Consider the following 19,567-nt stretch of genomic DNA (forward strand, 5'->3'; position numbering starts at 1 on the left):
TCAAACTCTGATTATTTAAGATACCAGGAGGCTCCTAAGTTGTGTGGATACACCAGTCAGCTATAGTTGTAAATGCTTTTGACTACACCCACGAAATAAAAACCAAGTGCTTCCCAAGAAGGGGGAAAAGGTTTGAAAACCGAAGGCTTCTGACACTGGGGCAGCATCAAATGGAGGTTCCAGAAGTTTCCTCATTCCCTACTTGCATCTAGATCTTGAAAAGGACTTTCCCAGAAGCAAGACCCTCACCTCACCTCCTTAAATACCGGGCCTAGAACCCAGTCCTTCGCCCATGCTAGGTAATTGCTCTGCCACCCAGCGACACCTCCAGTTCCCAAAGCAATTTCCTTAATAGATTTATTCAATCTTGTACTTCTCTGTAGAGATTTTGAATAAACCACGTTAGTAAATCTGATTTGGTGAGCAATTAAGAACGCTTGTTCTTGTTTCTAAATGAATCAAAACTAAAAAAACAATGCATGTTTAACAGAAGCTGATTTGGGGGAACCTATCTACTCACGAAGAGAATGGCATGGATATGCTTAATTGAAAAACTTGGTTATAAAAGATAACCATTCATGCCAAATCTTACCTATGCACATTATTTGGAGGTCGCAATTCACCAGAAAACTGGAGTTTTTCAAAGGTTTTAGAACTTAGGTTTCCCAAGCCCGTGGTTAATTGGCTTAAACAATGAGTGCTGGTACCGAGGAGCCGATTCTGGAATTAGCCCACTCCGACGCTGGATTGAGAGACATTTCTGACTGACACCATTGTTTTGGCATCAGTTCTCCGGTGTTTTATTTTTAGACTTTCAAAATGTGAACATTTCACTTCTCCAGACAAAGAGCCTCAATTTTTAAACAAATTACATTTAAGAGGACAAAAAGTAACTTATGTCAAATAGGCTATGATGTTCAACGAGGTCTTGGGTGCGGAAGAATTTCTACCATTTCAACAAAATAGAATCATAGAACGTGGAAACTTGGACGCATAGAATACTTATACTTTCGAGGTTACATGACACTTTTATGTGTCATTAATGAAACAGCCCAACTAAAAACTCATTTAGCATCTATTAGAAACCATCCACACCTGTTTGGCAACCCCCAGTCAGAACTGCCAGCAATTAAGAAATTATCTTCAACCGTAGAGTTCTTTACTGAGACTCTCAGTCCCATTCATTACAAACCAAAGGCCGGATGTAGACTTTGGCCATCCCTTCACTGAGGCTGATGCTACCTACCTGCCTGAGCTACAGAAACCCCAATCAGACGAACCATGTGAAAGAGGAGAGGATACACCCTTGACTCCCAGACAGGCTCGCTCAGCCCCAGCACTTCCATTATCTGTCACTGACTCCATGATATTAGATTTCCTATGGCATAAGTTTATCAAACACTCCAGCATATGCTTGGGGTTGGCGACCTTCCGTGGGTGCTGCAAGAATCTATTCATCCGTTTAGTCACCTGGTTGGTTGGCACCAGGACTCTTTGCCACAGTAGTGTGAGGGAATCTCCACTTCAGCTGAACTAGAGGCTACTAATCAATCACTAGATTAAGCCCCTTCCCAGGCGGTATTTCCAGATCTTCCCATGGTCAACTCCAGTGTGCCTGCCTGATGTTAGCATCTCCCATTAGTTTGCGGGTCGGCTCTCTGACAAATGGGTCTACGGTGTACACAAGAAGGTCAGGGTCATGCGCTACTCTGATTGTGTCGTATGGCCCTGAGGTTTGCTTTTGTGGGGGTGTATTTTATTTTGGGATGGGGTTTTATCCGTCTTGGAAGCAAACAGCCTTAGCCACTGGGGTATCCCACCAACCCTCTTAAACTTCAGGTTTTAGAGATCCTGCAAATTTTCCATTCTTGCTACCACAGCCCTGGTGCGGGAGAATTGTCTGTATTCTGTCAATCATGTTTTAAATAAACGCTGATTGGCCAGGCAGGAGGTGTAGGCGGGAAAACGAGACAGGAAAGTGGAAATGATGAAAAGAGAGTAGGAGGAATTCTAGGGAGGAGGAAGCTGATTCCCCCACTTCTGCCCAGATCACCGAAGCAGCAGGATGTGAGCTGCCCCACTGAAAAAGGTACTGAGCCACATGCTAACATAGATCAGAAAAATGGGTTAATCAAGATGTGAGAGTTAGCCAGTAAGAAGCCTGACCTAACGGGCCAATCAATATTATCACTTACGGAGTCCTGTGTGGGTGATTTTCTCTGGGACTAAATAATTGTGGGGACCTGGTGGGAGGACAGAAAAACCCACAAACAAGCAGGCCCGACCTCTTCATGTTACAGAATGGCGCCCACGTAGATAGCTGCATCCACAAGAAGCCTGAGAAAGTTTGGGAAAGACTAGACTAAGGCAATTCAGTTTTCAGCCTTAGCAGGAAAAAAGCTGCGCTGTTTTAAAATGCTGGCTTTCTGGGCCATCCGGCCAGGGAAAACTTTGACTCTTTGAAGCAGGCCGTCTTGACTATGGAAACACTGTTGCAACTTGCTTCCTGGCAAGGACCTTGAAACGCCTTAAGAGCTTTTGAGTGTTGTCTTCTCCATATTCCTTAGCAAATTAAAGACCCATGTGGTCAGAAAAAGAGAGATATACAGTAAGGAGAGATTCAAAGAATAAGAAAACCTCTAAATGGTTTACAGTGTGTTAAAAATATATGCAGGCTTGGAAGAAAAAGGTTTAAAGCCTTAAAATAAAAAAGAAAGAAAGAGAGTAGTTAGGTGTGGTGGAACACACCTTTAATCCCAGCACTGGGGAGGCAGAGACAGATGGATCTCTGGGAGTTCAAGGATAGCCTGGTCTACAGAGGGAGTTCTAGGACAAAGATATGCAGAGAACCTGTCTCAAAAAGCCAAAAGTTAAAAGTAAAAATTAAAGAAATAGAGGTTAAAATAAAGCCACGTAAAGATGGAAAATACACAGAGAATCTTGATACTGCATGCTATTATGCTCTCTTTGAATTGTTTAAATGCTGAGGAAGGAGCAACAGCTGCTAAAAGATATTTGCTTATAAATGCTGCAGATTTAATCCAAGATAGATATTTTGAAAATACCTTGGCTTCAAAATTTAAGTCAAAAGGTATGTTACTTTGGAGAAGAGATTTTGCTTTTGTTTCCACAGAAAATGAGAGGCTCTGGATTTATTCAGAGTTAAGAAAAATCATCTTTGACCAAGGGAGACCACCTGAGCAATCTCCGGTAGGAACAGATGGCCCAGATGTCTGAGTTCTTCATCCAGAACAGGTTCAAGACTGCTGCCTGAGATGATCAAGACTCACAGGATACTTCAGTCAGGACTTGATTATAACCCTAAATTTTCTTTAGGTCCCCATAAGATTATCAGCGCCTCCAACCAGCAGGAAGTAGCCTGAAATACTATGCCCACATTCCCCAAAAAAAATTGGCCTATGGATATTTTCCTTTTTTTAAAAAAAAAAAAAAAGAGGGGGAAGTGGTGCAGGAGAATTGTCTGTATTCTGTCAATCATGTTTTAAATAAACACTGATTGGCCAGGCAGGAGGTGTAGGCGGGAAAATTAGACAGGAAAGTGGAAATGATGAAAAGAGAGCAGGAGGAATTCTAGGGAGGAGGAAGCTGATTCCCCCACTTCTGCCCAGATCACCGAAGCAGCAGGATGTGAGCTGCCCCACTGAAAAAGGTGCTGAGCCACATGGCTAACATAGATCAGAAAAATGGGTTAATCAAGATGTAGAGAGTTAGCTAATAAGTGACCTAATGGGCCAATCAGCTTTATAACTTATAGAGATCTCTTGTGTGATTTTTCTCTGGGACTAAACAGCTGGGGGAACAGGGCAGGACAAAAACCCCCAACAAACAGGCCCACTCATGTTACACAGCCCCAATGCCATGCCTGCTTGCCCTCCATGAGAAGCAGCCCTAACCTGGCTTAGCACAGATGCCTGGGACAGGACACCCAAGAGCAAGAGCAATCTTACCACTGTTCTGTCATATGCATAGACCAACAGTTTCTTGCTCTCCTTTCCTCTCCCATCTGACCCCAGAGTCCCCCTTCTTCATACATGACTTAGCTCCATGTAGCCTAAACCAGTCTTGACCTCACTAGGTAGCCAAGAATGACCGTGATCTTCAGATTCCCGTGCTTCTACCTCTGAGTGCTAACAGTACAGATACTCACCACCATGCCCGGTCTACACAGAACATGGGAATCCAACTTAGGGTCTGTCTACTCCAGACAAGCATTCTACCAGCTGAGCTACATCCCCCAGTCCCTGATTGAGGCTACTTTTAAACGTTGTGCTAGATTGCTGTGCTAGATCACTGGATTTGCCTCTGTGGTGTGAAGGGTCACTCTCTGGCTACGACCTCTTTTGGTGAGGGAAGAAGGGCTGTGCAGCTCAAACCAGGATACCTAATTTTCCAAAGTCAACACATCCAACTTGACCAGACCAAGGAAAGAGCACAAGGAACAGCCACAGCTGTCCACGACTCCCCAACAGGCCTCAGACAGCAGGCTAACACAAGAAATCAGGCCTGGCTTTCTTCTTTGTAGGCAGCTGACCTGGCCCACCCCAAGATCAGAAGTTTGGAGACCAGGTGAGTCATTCCCGGAAAAAAGTATCCTAACTCAGCATATTCAAGGATGGAGGTGGCATTTTTGTTGTGATGTGGATCCGGGAGAACTAGCGAGCCATTTGGACCGTATGTGGTCCGTGAGGCTGTGGATCCTCACACTCAAATATGCAGTGTTGTACATTCCTGGCCAATGAGAGATGACTCCCCTTCACCACTCTTTGACACTATCCGGATCCTAAAGCACCCCCAGAAACCTCCACTGCCTTGGAAGAGGCAAGACGAAGGCTTAACCACTTTAAATGTTGTGACAGTAATCTTGTTTGCTTCCCTGTTTGCCATAGGCTCTCTCTGTTTAGTCCAGGCTGGCCAATAATTTGCTATGTAGCCCAGGGTGGCCTCAAAATCTCAATCCTCCTGCCTTGACTGGGCACTGGAGTGACCCGTGTGCAACCCTCCTGCCCTGTTCTATAGTACATTTTTAAAACAGTAGAAAGAAATCTGCAAAAATGTAACCAATAACATTAAGCATATTTTCATCCTGTTCTCATTTTCAAAATACTTTAATAAGCATGCTATTTTCACGATTGCAGAAATTTGAACAAGTACTTCTCAAATAAAACAACAAACCAACGAGCAGTAGCGAATGCAGAAACTGTTCACTTTGAGCTGTAAAAACAGACGCAAGCCTCATGCTGGGTTCAAAAGACACCATGGTTCAATTAGAACAAACATGCTGTCAGCTTCACCTCCTCGTTCTCCTGCGGGCACCTGAGTTATGAGACCTGAGCCTGGTGCCTCTGTCCCAGTCCCAGTTGTGACTGTGGCCTGGGTTACCTGCTCGTGGGGACTCAGGCATCCCACACAGACACAGCAGCTCACCACCAGCACCATGCCACCCGGAGCATTTCCAAAGCCCGGATTCCAGGGGCTGGGTGATGGGCTTACAGGGGTCTCAGGCAGATATTTCCAGTGAAAAGGCTTTGACACACTTGCCAAGGTGTGTTTTCTTCCCCTCTACGCTACTACACTGACAATGGGAATCCCATTAAGCTAGACAGGTGAGGGGTGATTTCTCTTGGATTCATAGCAGTAAGTTTCAGAGAACTGGGGTGTAGCTCAGTTGGTAGCAAGCTTGCCAAGCATGCAGAAGCTCTGGGTCTCACCTCCAGCACAGCATCAGCCCAGTGTGGTAGAGGACATTTCCAATCCCAGCATTGGAGAGGTGAAGGAAAGGGAATCAAGAGCTCAAGGTCATCCTTGAACACGTGAGTCATGACACATGACTTTGAACTCGTGAGTTCAAAGTCAGCCTAAGCTACCCAAGACCCTATCTCAAATAAAGGGGTGAGAGGGAGACCTGGAGAGAAGGATTAGCAGTAAAGAACATATGTTGCTCACGTAGAAGGCCTGAGTTCAGTTCCCAGCACCCACATAGCAACTCAGCCATCCATATCGTCAGTTCCAGGGGATCCAGCCCCTTCTTTTGACCAACTAGATCACGAACATGACACACATTACATACATACATGCAGGCCAAACATCATACGCATAAAATAAAAATTTAAAAATCTACAATAAATAAAGTTTAAGGAGTTCTAGGATGCTGAATGCATTTCCTGGCTTTCCAGCCAACTCAGTGAGTTGCCGGCCTCTGTAGGTTACATGGATTCACAAACAACCCCCAGAGTGCAAGGAACAGTTTGGTGGTGCTGCCTCAGCCCACTCGCCAGGGCTCAGAATGATGCCAGTGTTGTGAGGAGAATCCCTGCAAAAACAGATTGGTTTTGTTCTCGTCTATTAATAGCAGTTATTTTGAAATGCTATTTAAATCTCTGTTGTTTATTTGAACCATTTGTGGATGAGGGGCTTTAGGGCAGCAGGGACCGTGTCCTATAGGAGTCTGTACTGCCTAGGAAGCCAGGCATTCTACCTTTCCACAAATGCTCATAGAGGCTCATCAGCCTTTTCATTTCTCTAGTGGGGAAAAGCCCATCTTTTTTAATTATTGAGGTGCCTGTGGTAGTTTCCTAAGAACGGCCCCAGAGCCTCATTTATTAGCAAGCTTAGTCACCAGGGAGCGGCACCATTTGAGAAGAACCAGGAGGTGTGGCCTTATTGGAGAAAGTACCTCACTGGGGATGGGCGTAGAGGTTTGTTTGTTTGTTTGTTTGTTTAATGGCTTTTTATTTTTATATTTTTATGTGCATTTATGTTTTGACTGCACATATGTCTGTGTGAGAATGTCAGATCTCCTGGAACTGGAGTTACACACAGTTGTGAATTGTTATGTGGGGGCTGGGAATTGAACCTGGATTTCTGAAAGAGCTGCCAGTGCTGACCTCTGGAGTCATCTCACTAACCCCAGGCTTTGAGGTTTTAAAAGCCCAAGCTAGGCCCAGTTGTAATGGTCTGTCCTGTCCCTTTAAGAGACAAGCCCTGCCCACTCCCCTATCCCCTCCACTGAGTCAAGCAGATCTTTCTTCAGCTTCCAGCCTGAATCCTTCCTTTCTGTCTCTCTCCCTTCTCTCCTCTGGTTCTCCTTCTCTCTCTCTCTCTCTCTCTCTCTCTCTCTCTCTCTCTCTCTCTCTCTGCCTCTCTCTGTTCTTCCCCCTTCTCCCCTTCCCTTTTTTCCCTTCCCTTCCATAACCCACCAAATAAATATCCAACCTCACTCTGCATGGCGTGCCTATCCATGTCTCTGTCTCTCACCCGCCATGTGGTTCCCTGCCTGGGACTGGCTTCCTTCATGGCCCGCAGTGGTCTCATGCCTGATGCCTCCTGCTGCCACTCGGGGACCTGCAGCGTTTTATTTTTACCATAACACCGGTCTCTCTCTTTCCCTCTCTCTGTCTCTCTCTTGGCCTACAGATCAGGATGTAGCTCTCAGCTTTTTCTCCAGCAGCACACCAACCTGCACCCATGCTCCCTGCCATGATGATAAAGGGTTTAGCTCCTGAAACTGTAAGCCAGCCCCCAGTTAAATGCTTTCCTTTATTTATAAGAGCTGCCGTGACCATGGTGTCGCTTCACAGCAGTGAACAGTGACTCAGACAGTGCTCTACCCAAGTGACATACCAGTGACTGACTCAAGATGCCCCTCCAGCGTGAGTGTGGCAGCAGCTTCAGGTCACCTTGCAGGAGACCCATGCATTCCTGCAAGCATGTAGCCACACCCAAAGAAATGTCTTAATATTACGTTCTCCAGCAGCTATATTTAGTGACTTCTCTTTCTAGCATTAGCGAAGACACATTACCAAATGTTAAAAAGGGAATCTGCCAAGTGCAACAGCAAGAACAGAAAAAATATTATTAAAAGCGGGTATAAACTCTCTACCTACACCCGAGCTGCACCAGGGTTCACCCACGAGCGGGAAAGGCACGACTTCTGGTTCTGCAGGCAGAAGACTGGTTGTGTGTGACTTTAGGCTTCTACCCTGCCTGACTTCCTAACCCAAATGACTAAGGATGCGGGCTTGGAAGAACCCCCCAGCCTCCAGCCTGTGCCCTTGTCTGGGCACTCAGGGGACACCACTGCCCTTCTCTGCCTACCCAGGAATCTCCTTCCCAGAGATCCTCCCATCCGGAGTGACTGCAGCACCGCACATTAACACTCTGCCTAGGGAGGACTCTTGGGCCTTTCCGCAGATAATTAAAAAACAGGGAGAAAAGCAATATGACATAAACAAAAAAACAAGCTCAAGGCACCAGGGGTTTTTGAATAACATCTTCCCGGTTAAACAATTTTAAGAATTCCATAATTCAAAGAGTAGCCCCACACATTCTCTCCCACACAAACACGCTCTTTATTAAGCCACACTCCAGCAACAGGATCTCTGCCTCCCTTCCCTCCTGCAACAGCTTCACCCACGAAGGGTGTCAAGGGTGCCTTCGCCACAGCCACAAGCTATCAGGGTCTGGGAGCTGGCCGCCAGTCAGAAGACAGTTGCACCCAGAGGGAGGGTCCTGCGGGACCCAGTCACTTCCTGTGCACACCACCCGAGCTAAAGGGTAGGTGCTGCTTCAGGAGACACCCAAGTGTTCATTCAAACTCTCTGATGCTTCTCAGGCAACGTAGTCCCAGCCACTTTCCTGGTGTGACAGAAAGAAATAACTATATCCCACTAAATCACTTGTTTAAATCACTGAGTAGAACTATATTTCTAAAAAAAAAAAAAATCAAAGGGACTGAGGGAGTGGTAAACTGCTTCCCTAGCATGCTTGAAGCTTTGGCTTCATTTCCCAGAACCATAAAACAAAGGGCGATAAGATCCTATCAGTTAACTGCTGAGCCACAGAAAAGAAACAAACAAAAGCTCACCCAACAGTGAAAAGCAAACCAGTTTCCCCTTTCTCCAAAAATCTGTCTGGTTTTATATTAGAGAGTCATGAAGATCCTGGGAACGGAGGAAGGAAAGTGGGAGAGAGTCTAGCTGAAGGCCAATCATCGGGCCAGCCTGTGCGGCCAGGGGCCTTGGTCAGAGAGGCTTTCTTTTGCAGTGATCAGGGCTGAATGCAGATTCCTAAGTGGTCAAAGCGCTGAGAATAGATGATGGCCAAATACACAGCCACAAATAGGACGTCTCTGTTTCACCCCTCCAAGACTCAGGAACCATCATCCGAGAGTTGGAGAAAGTGGGCATGGGTGTGGAGGGCCAATTTCTGAGGATGGCAAGTCGGTGGCATTCACAGCAGCTGTGGGTGCCAGCACAAGGTTAGGCCCATCCACATCCTGTCATGGAGGCCCAGGATGCCCTGATTCTCTGCAAGGATCTATAGTTGCTGGAGGAAGGAGATTCCTGGTAAGGTGCCCATACCCTTGTGATTAAATCTCTACCCACACTCCTGTAAGAAACCCTAGAGAGACCCATGAGGATACACACACATGCACGCACATATGCATACATATATGCACACGTGCACACATGCAAGAAAGAGAGGGACATGAACACAGACGTGGGTCTCACTAGAAAGAGGAAAGAGGAAAATCAGCAGAAAAGGGGAGGGGAAGATAGCATAATGGGGGAGATAAGTATGATCAAAATACATTATGTACATGTATGAAAATGTAATAAAATTTGGCATTATGTGTATTATGTATAATTGCTCTATGCTATCAAAAGGAAAGTCATGCAGAAGGACCCCACTTCTCTGTCTCCTGTTCACCATGATATTACTTACTCTGCCTTGAGGGACAGAAACCTCTGGGTGCCTCTTGAGCCCCATGAAAGCTTAGTGTCCCCAAGCCTTGTGTCCCTAGACCTGGCTAGAATCTAAATCTGGAATCTGGCAAAGACATTCTGAGAGCATGATGGCTCTGGGCATCAGCATCCTTCTTGGTCGGGAAGGGTGGGCGGTGTTCCTGACTGCTCAGAGCTCCAGAGCTCCAGACCTCTGGCAGCAACCACTCACCGACCATCTCACTCCAAGCACTGTCTGAACACAGACTTGATCGGTCATCTCTATCAGCCAGGCCAGTGAGTTCGAACATTTCATTCAATTTTGACAATTTCTCCAAAGAAAAAGAAAACCCCATCTAAGAAGTCAAAAGCTAAAACCATCCATGTAGAGAAAGAAGGATGTAGAAGTGATTGACAGAAAGGAACTAGCAGACTGGGAGGAGAATGAAGGGAGCCAATAAAGAGCTGAGAGAGGGAGGGGCCAGACCATGGCGGGAGCAGGTGTCTCACTCTCAGGGAGGAAACAGGAGCGAATCCTTCTCTCACATTCAGCTGCTCACTTGGGGTGTGAAGAACCACATGAGCCACTTTAAATACGCTGGTCGGTTTCTCGAATCCTTTTTCCCAACCACACATGCTCGCTGTCTTAACATACACCCCAATTAAGAGGCCATCGGGAGCAAACATTTATTTCACGTACAGCATGGAGATACCTCCTCAGGCTCTGGGGAAGGTGCTCAGCTGGTGCTTGCTTCCCACAAACAAAGCCCTGGACCCCATCCCCTGAGTCACAGAAAGCTAGGCGTGGGGCTGCACAGCTGTGGCCCTAGCGCTCAGGTGGTAGAGGATGAAAGATGGAAAGTTGAAGGGCATCCTTGGCTACATAATGAATTTGAAGCTAGCCTGGGCTGCGTGGGACCCTTTTCAAGGAGGAAGAGGGAAAGAGAAAAAAAAATAGAGATTGGGGTGATAGTTCGGTAAGTAAAGGCTGAGCACCCAGGCTCAGATCCCAAGCACTCATGTAAATGCCAGGTGGGCAGAGCAGTACACCTGGAATCTCAGGGCTCCGGGAAGCAGAGACGGGAGAGTCACAGGGCAAGCTGATTAGCTAGACCAGTCAGGGAGCTCTGGCTTCAGTCCAGAGCCTGCCTCAATGAACCATCAAGACACCAAGGTCAAGTACTGGTCTCCACATGCGTGAGCCCACAAGCATGCAAACACATATTTATATCACACGGTCTCCACACGCATCAGCCCACAAGCATGCAAACACATATCTACATCGCACACAGAAAGAGGGAGGGAGGGGAGGAGAGAGGAAGAGAGGAGGTGTTGATACCAAGTGACCCACCATTTTGCTAAAGATCCAAACCCCACCTGACTCTTGGGATGGACACAGGTCTCCTACCCACCAGTCACACCACCGAGCACCTCAGTGGTTCTGAGAACTTCTTTGCTTAATTACTACTGAAGCAAATCCTGTAGTGTGAGAGGGGAAAGGGGCTAAAGCCCTTCTCTCTCCCAAGGATGAGGACCAAAGTTCAGAACCCATATTAATATGCCAGTTCACTATAATTCTGCCTATCAAGGCAGAGACAGGATCCCCAGAGCAACCTGGCTAATCACATCAACAAGTTCTGAGTTTGATTGAGAGACCCTTCCCCAGTGGACATGGTGAAATAACAACTGAGAACCTACTTCAGACTCAGGCCTACACACACATACACACACACACACACACACACACACACACACACACACGCATACAAACACACACACGAAATAAATAAAAAAGAAATAACAAATACTTTGATCCAGTTAACAAATATTCACTGAGCTTTCACAACGCTGAAAGAATGGAGCCCCATGCCACAGGACCGTCTATTAAACAGAAAGTAACCCTAGCAAGCCTCCAGCAAATGTGGCTGAGAAACACAACACAGTCGCAGGAACCAGGCTAGGCCACCAGGCAGATGGCAGGACTGTGGGAACCAGGCTCTGAGGAGCAGGCATCTGAGCCGGGTATTCCAGGGTAGTCGTTGAACTGAGGCAGCCTAGGGAGGATCAGGAGAGGGCAGAGCGGAGGAAATGGTGACTAAGAGCCAAGAGCAAACACAAGGGGTCCTGCCGGAAAGCAGCTGGTGAGAGAAGCAGAGTCACTGAGGTCACCGTGCCTGCAGAGGCTTTGGACTCCACACCTCCCCAAGCAGAAGGATGGACAAAAGAAGGGAGGTTGTGAAGGACACCCCTCCACATGTAACAACCGTTACCCGCCATCCCTAAGATTGTGACAAGGAGCAGAGTCGGCACAGCCCCAGGGGTTCAAGAACTGACTCAGAGAGGGTGAGATCAGGAAACCCCCTGGGTGGCCCTGGAGACCGGACACAATATCCCCATTCAGACTATAACCACAAGCCCAATCATAGAGCCACAACACACACAGGCTGGACCCTTCTTAAGTGTCAACGTCATAAAAGACAAAACAGTTGGGAAACTGACCCAGATTAAAGAAACCAAACTAAACCAGAGGCAGGAGGATCAAGAGTTCCAGGTCAAACCAGGCTACTTGGGGGACCCTCTCAGAAGGAAGGGAAGGAGGAAGAGGTGGATAGCTAAGGCAACACAATACTCACCTGAGGAGCCTGGCAGGTTGGGTCACTCCTGGAACCCCAGTATTTGAGAGGCTAAGGCAGGAGGATTGCTGTAAGTTTTGAGCCCAGCCTGGGAGTATGACCTTATCTAAAAAAGGGGAAGGGGCAGATAAAGGCACCGACTGAAGCCTGAGAACAGGAGTTTTGTCCCCGAGCCCTACATGGTGGAAAGAGAGAAGTTGCCAGCACAAGAGGGAAATCATGCCTGGTGCTGGAAACCTAGCTAACTGTCGGGCTGGTGAAGTCACTGATCCTGGAGGGGAATCTGCAACCTCTCCTTGCTATACCGGCATCATCCCTAGCTATATTCTAAATATTTGTCCTCCGACCCACAGGTAAGTGTGGTCATCACCCCCTCATCAAGGAAACTTCTCTCTGAAAGTGATGGAGAAAATCATTACAGAAAACCACAGCCAATCAAGATGCAGGGTTGTGGAGCTCCGTTCCAGTGGATACATCTACAATATAACTCCTTCACCTAAGGCTCAGGGAACATGGTGGAAGGAGGAGGAGTGGGGCAAAAGATTATAAGAGACAGAACTTCGGGGGTTGCCATGAGATTCTGTCTCCTGGCAATGTGAGAAGCTGCACCCATAGTCTCAGCAACACGGCTGCACACACCTGAGCTGAATAAGGACAACAATAACAGACATGCTAAAGTGGATGGGAAAAGCCCATGAGGCCTCAGCTCTGCACGAAGAACCACAGGCAGCGAAAGAATGCTGGGAATGGGAGGAAATAGTCTGACCCAGGGAAGAGCACACCAATTGGCTATCCAGCACCAAATGGTCAGCTCTATAAACATACACATAAGTAACATTATATAGACTAGCAGGTCATATTTAAAAGCATGAATGTATATATATGTGCGCACGCGCACATACACACTACCAAATGGAGTGCTTTAAACCCTAGATTGGATCCTGATCCCTAAACCAAAGCCTTTTTAAAAAATCTTCCTCTTCTTCTGTATAAAGATACTATTAGGACGCCTGACTAATATCTGTAGATTAGAGAGTAACACTGATTCAAACTTAATTTCTTGATTTTGACAAGTGCTGTATAAGAAAATGTGCTTTTAAAAGAAAGAAACACATGCTTGAGTATTTGGGACAGCACAGGTACATTTTCTCCCTGTTGCTCTGACACAGTGCAGGAGAAATTACAAGTTAAGTGTGTGTCTGTACACACACAGCCACAAATAGATGCAAAGAGAGAGTGGGAGAAAGTGCCAGAAAGATAAAACAAGTGTGGCTGAAAGTTAATATTTATAGAATGCGGCTGAAAGAGAGATCAGAACTTTTCGGTTTATTGTTGAAACATTTCCATAAATCTGAATCAGCTTAAGATGAAAAAAAATTACAGGGGAAGGAAATCGTTAAGGAAGCCAGAGTGATAAAATAGCCATGTCAGGGACCTGAGCCAAGCTGGGGTGGGGGATCTCGCTGGGTCTGATGACCAGAGTGCCTGTCTCAGCTCGGCCCCTAAGAACTGCCTTGAGTCATGCTGTGTTCCTCTACTCTAATCTCTTCATCCACAAAACAAGGGTAAGAAGTGTTGGCCTCCCCGCCGGAGAAGGCATGGGCTCCCACTGGGGCACAGGAAGGTGGGCTCTGAGTTGATACTGAAGCTGGGAAGGAGAACAATCCAAGTTCAGAGTCCCTTGTACAGCTAGGGGCCAGCAAGAAAGTCACCAAATGAGAGATGCAAGAACCCTGCGGAGAAAGGGCATGAAGACAGAGAGGGGGCACAGGAGGAGGGCAGCAGGGCACCGAGGAGAAGAGCAAAGGCTCAGTTCTACAGCCAAGACTCCTCTAGGAGGCCCCGTGAGGAGGCAGCTTCCCCAGAAAGATAAAGGAAGTGCTCCATCAGAGGAGAGGAGCTCCGCTGAGATCAACAGAGCAGCCTGGGCACAGGCCTGCCCTCCCCCACACAACAGCCAACCGCTCCCCGTGGCTGTTTCAATTGAGTTTAAGCTCCCCTAAAATCCAATAAATTGAAAACTTTGTTCAAGCCAGGAGTGATAGAACATGCCTATAATCTCAGCTCTTAGGAGGCTGAGGCAGGAGGATTGTGAGTTCAAACACAGCCCAGGCTGGACAACAAGACCCTGTCTCAAAAATAAGTAAATAAGAGAATAAGAATTCAGGTCCTTGGTCAGAGTAGGCACATCCTGAAACTCTGTAGCCACACATGGCTATTAACTACCACCACTTCCTTCACTAGAAAAGGTTCTAGGGGACAGAATGGAGACTCTAGCAAAACAAGATCCCAACGGGGTAGTCAAGGACAGAGTGGGGGATTGAGGGTGTGGAATGGCTTTAGGCTGGACACAGGACAGGCACAGAGATGTTCCTGAATTTCAGACCATAAACACAAGGACATGGAGAGGTAGAGAAGGAAATACTTGGAGAGGTAAAGGTGGGTACGTCTGGACCCACACTGAGGTGGGGGGCAGTAAGGGAGAATGTGGACACTCTCGTCTTATCTGTCAAAAGCCACTTTCTGAAAGGGAACCTGGAGTTTAAGGGGGTACAAAGCTGAGGCACAGAGCAAAGCGGATGTAGTCTGAGTTCATGACATGGAATTCTTGTGCTTCATAGGAAAGCAAGCCTCCATGAAATTAAAGCCAGCATCAGTTTAAAATGCAACACAGTCCAGGGGAAGGAGAAGAAAATACAGACAATGGGGGTGGTCTGGGCATTGGAGACTGGAATCCAAGCAATCCAAGGATGACGGCATGGTGCATGCCTTTAATCCCAGCATGCTCTCTGAATTTGAGGGTAGCCTGGTCTACAGAGTGAGTACCAGGTTAGCCAGGCTACATAATGAGACTCAAAAAAAAAAAATCAGCATGTCAAGACCAAAGATGTGGAGCCCTACAGATAGGCTGAAGTAATGAGACCTTGACTCAATAAATAAATAAATAAATAAATAAATAGAAATCATCATGTCAAGACCAAAGATGTGGAGTCCTGCAGCTAGGCTGCAGCATTGCAACGCCAAGGATGCGGGGGCTGGAGTCCCCGGGGATGGTGGAAGTCACAGTACGTAGACAGAGTTAGTGCAGTGGGAAGAAATCCAAGCCGTAGCTCCTGAAAGTGGAAAACCGCCCAAACTCAGCACGTCTGTGGTATTAGTCGTGGAAGGGAAATGCAGGCAGAGTCGTGGGGGTCAAGGCTGAGCTATGGGGGTCAAGGTTGAGCCATAGAGGTCAAGGCTGAGCCACGGGGGTCAAGGTTGAGCCATAGTTGTCAAGGCTGAGCCACAGGGGTCAAGGCTGAGGGACTGAAAGGTCATTGAGTGGGGCAAGTCTCGATGTGAAATCCCAAGTCACCAACAAGGACTGCATGACTTCTGCCTAGACACAAATGAAGTGGTTTCCCTGCCTGAGCCAGAATCAAATAAACTGTTTTCTCCTTCCTCTCTCTTTTTTTTTCTTTTTAGACAAAACAAACAAACAATTTTTTTAAAAAAGCTTTTTTAAAAAAAATTGTGAGTATTTTGACACATATGTGTAAGTCAGAAGACAACTTAGAAGTGTCCGGTTTTCCTTGTACCGTGTAGATTCTGAGGTGCAAGCTCAGGTTGCCTGTCTTGGTGACGGGTGCCTTTAGCTGACCTAAGCCTTATCTTGTTGTGGTTGTGGTTGTGGTTGTGGTTGTTTTACAGAAAGGGTTTAGTTTGGTGATTGGTTTGGGTTTTTTATGGTCTTAAACCATCCTAATGATTCCATTTTGCTATTTGAGAGAGTCTAAATGAGTCTGTCTTTTTCAAAACGTGTCTGGCCATTCTGAGGGGCTATCAGGTTTGGGAAGTACTTAAAGTCAGAAACACAAGGAGAGACTTGAGGTCAAGAAGAGAGTATCACATTCTAAGAGTTAATGGCTTGGAGGTGACACGAAGGAGCTAGGGCCAAGTCATCCTGATTCTATGAGTAGATCCCAGAAAGGACGTTCTGGGGAAGTCACATCCTTAGACTCTGGTTAAAGGGGAGAAAGTGGAAATGAGCTCAGAGACAGAAAATGAAAATACAGAAGCGAGGCTGCAAGACCCAAAAGAGGAGAGAGCCCGAGTGACAGGCGTCACATGGGTTAGCAGCCGCAGGGCAGGAGGATGAGTCCTCTGCTGATGGAGGCTCTAAGGTGGAGGGCTTGTGTTTTGTTAAAGGGCTGTAGGCTGATTGATGGAACTCCTGGGCAACAAGGGGTTTTGTATCTGCAACGGGGCAGATTTCTAGCAGGTAACACATTAAGGACTTCTAAGCCCTCAGGTAGGTAAGCTGGCAGAAGTTTGCTCATTAACTGAGAATTTAGCTTCCCAGGCCACCTTTTTAAACAGAGGAGGTCAGATTCCCACAGATACCAAGAGTGTCCTTGAACCACAAAGTCAGAGACATCTCAACCGTACAGTGACAGGAATCCTGGGCACCCCTTGTGCCCCCTTAAAGGGATAGAGTATATGGATGGAAAATATGGAAAATGGTCTCCTTGTCATTTTTAGTACCGGTCAGTGCTAAAATTAGAAGAAATACCACAGCCTGTAAGTCACCTCTACACACACACACACACACACACACACACACACACACAGAAAGGGGGGGGGAGATACAATGTACATTTCTTAATAAAGAACATATTTACTCTCAGAAACCTAATTCATGGATTTCATTACATTTATTTGTTTAGCTTGTGGGTCTTGTGTGGGTGTGACGATCAGAGAACAACTTACAGGGGTTGGATGGTTCTCTCCTTTCACAGTGTGGGTTCTGGAGATCAAACTCAGGTCATCAAGCTTGGTGACAAGGACATTACCCCACTGAGCCACCTTGTCAGCTCCCTACCACCACCACCACCACCACCAATCTTTAAAGAGCAAATGCAAAATGTTTGCCCCTGCTTCCAAGAGATTCCCTCTGGAGATCCAAACCAGTCCAGCAGTTTTTTTGTGAAATAATCTCTAACACCAGCACACACAGACTTTAAGATGAGTGCACGCATGCGCGACACACACACACACACACACACACACACACACACACAGCTTCTGCACATTGAAGAAATGACTCACTTTAATTTGCCACTGCCTGCCACTACTGGGTTTTGATTTTACCTGTTCAGACACAAAGTTTCCTATCAGATCAACTACTGGAAAGAACTATTCAGTAGCTTAAGACTGAAAAGAATTTAGGGTTTAGGAACACCGATGTGATTCTAATCAATGCATTTTAACCAGCCTTCCTGGACCACAGAGTGTTCCCTCCATAATCTTCCAGAAAATGGTAACATTTCTGGCCACTTTGGGAGTCAGCTTATTGGAAATCCCTTGCAGAATAAACATGATTAAGGGGCCCTTCCTCAGCTCACAGTACCAGCAAAACAGCCTTGCGCTGCAACTGGAGAGACCCAGGGAACCCGCGGGGAAGCAGTGTGGCTAACCCACCCAAGGTCACTCAGCTCTGACTGGGGGTGATAGACTTGTCATAGTCCTGGCAAACTCTGCACACCCTCGGCTCGCCTCAAACAGTCCCTCGGGGGGGCTCTGCTGTCTGCTAGTTTGCAGCCCCCGCGAAGATGCAATGCCACTTGCGCTCTGCGCCCAACTTCAGCCCTGCGCGTCAGCATGCAGTTAACCCTCTCGCGTCCAGAGTGTCACACGGGGTACGCGCAGCTTCACCCCTCACCCCCTTTCCCCAGCACCATCCCGTGCCTATCCGTGGAGTGATTGCTCCAAGGTCACATCAACGGTCCCTGCGGGAGCTCCCGCTGCTTGAATCCAGAGGATGCCCGGCCGCGTGGGGAGGAGAGGCACCCCTGGAGACTCACCCGCGCGCGGATCGGGCGCGCCGCGGCTGCCCATGTCGTCGCTGGCGCTCTGGATGTGGTGGCCGCGAGCACGGGGCTGTGCGGGGCGAACCCGGCTACGGGCCGGCGCTCCAGTCGGCGCGCGCGCGGCCCGGCCTGGGGTTCGCGGCTCCCCCACCCGGGGAAGGGCGCGAGCCGCCGCGCGCCGCCCAGAGCTGCTTCCGGGCGCGTTGCCTGGACGCGGTTGCCGTGGCAGCCCGAGCTGGAGGCTTTCCCCGCGCGCCCGCGCCCAGCCCGCCGGCGCCCCTCCTCCCTCCGCGCTCCCACACCCAAAATAGCCTTTCCGCGGCACCGCGGGTCCCCACCCAGTTCGCAGCAAGGAGTCAGCGGGCGGGGACTTGCTTTCAGGAACCTCAGTCCTGTCGTAGGGCGCGTCGACTTGGTGGCAGAGGTAGGTGTAGAGAAGGATGCTTGAATGAGAGAGCCCAGTCTTCCAGGTCGCAATGTCATCTGTCACCCTCCCGAGAATCCTAGCATCCCTTATGTACCAAGCCTGGTTCCCACCAAAATAGTTATCTGTGCTCTCCACCACGAACTAAGAAGAAGTTAGGGGTGAGATGACGGTCTGGTAAACAGCTCCTTCCGTCGCCCCACCTGCACAGGTGATGGAACCCTCCAGGCGACAAGTGTCTATGAGGGAATCACCGTGGTTCGCACATATCGGTCCAAGAAACAGGACTCCAGAAAGAATGCTAAGCTACGCTGCTTTTTCTCCCAGCCCTCCTACCTCTGCCGAGCTCCCAGAGAATCCTAGCTCTCTCTGTCTTCCTTCCCATCGGTGCTGGATTCTCAGCAGGATCCACTCACAATTTTGCTTCCTCTCCGTGGGTGGGATTTAAGCGGAGTGGGGGATTCCACCTTTGCTCGCCTCGCCGCGTCTGGTTCGGAGCTCTTACGTAGAGGCACGAGCTTACCCAGTGCAGGTGCTCCTGTCTAGCGGCTCCCTAGCCCTTGCAGCCCCCCAATTCAGGGAAAGCTGGGAAGAACGTAGGCTGTGCAGCCACTTAGATAGGTCTGACCTTGGAATCCTCGATCCTGAAGTCATTTGTGTGTGGTCTTGGGTGTACTGCAATTTCCTCGCCTGCAAAGTAAACTCTCCCAACACACACACACACACACACACACACACACACACACACACAGAGAGAGAGAGAGAGAGAGAGAGAGAGAGAGAGAGCTAATGAATATAGCATTCATTCAGCTAACAGTGTTTATTGAATGTCTGCCAAGTGCTAGAAACTATGCTTTATCTCCAAGGAGAAATGGAGAAGATGAAGATGGAGGAGAAGGGGAGAGGAGTCTGCCCTTC

The 19,567-nt window shown here is 47.9% G+C and overlaps 1 protein-coding gene across 3 annotated transcripts in view; it reads right to left on the reverse strand.

Moving 5' to 3' along the window:
- Fam81a (family with sequence similarity 81 member A) overlaps positions 1-19,115 on the reverse strand; it is a 63,539-nt gene extending 44,424 nt beyond the window's left edge. Inside the window, exon 1 of one of the 3 annotated variants that reach the window (XM_048423667.3) lies at positions 18,986-19,115. The gene's annotated coding sequence lies outside the window, so the exon portion shown is untranslated. Of the gene's footprint in view, positions 1-18,219; positions 18,376-18,985 lie in introns of those variants that run through there. The other 2 variants (XM_085689290.2, XM_048423665.3) reach the window with 2 other exon arrangements.
- Positions 19,116-19,567: the final 452 nt, after the last annotated feature.

Source organism: Myodes glareolus, chromosome 4 (genome assembly GCF_982192425.1).
Source record: "Myodes glareolus chromosome 4, mMyoGla1.1, whole genome shotgun sequence".
NCBI classification, from domain to species: Eukaryota; Metazoa; Chordata; class Mammalia; order Rodentia; family Cricetidae; genus Myodes; species Myodes glareolus.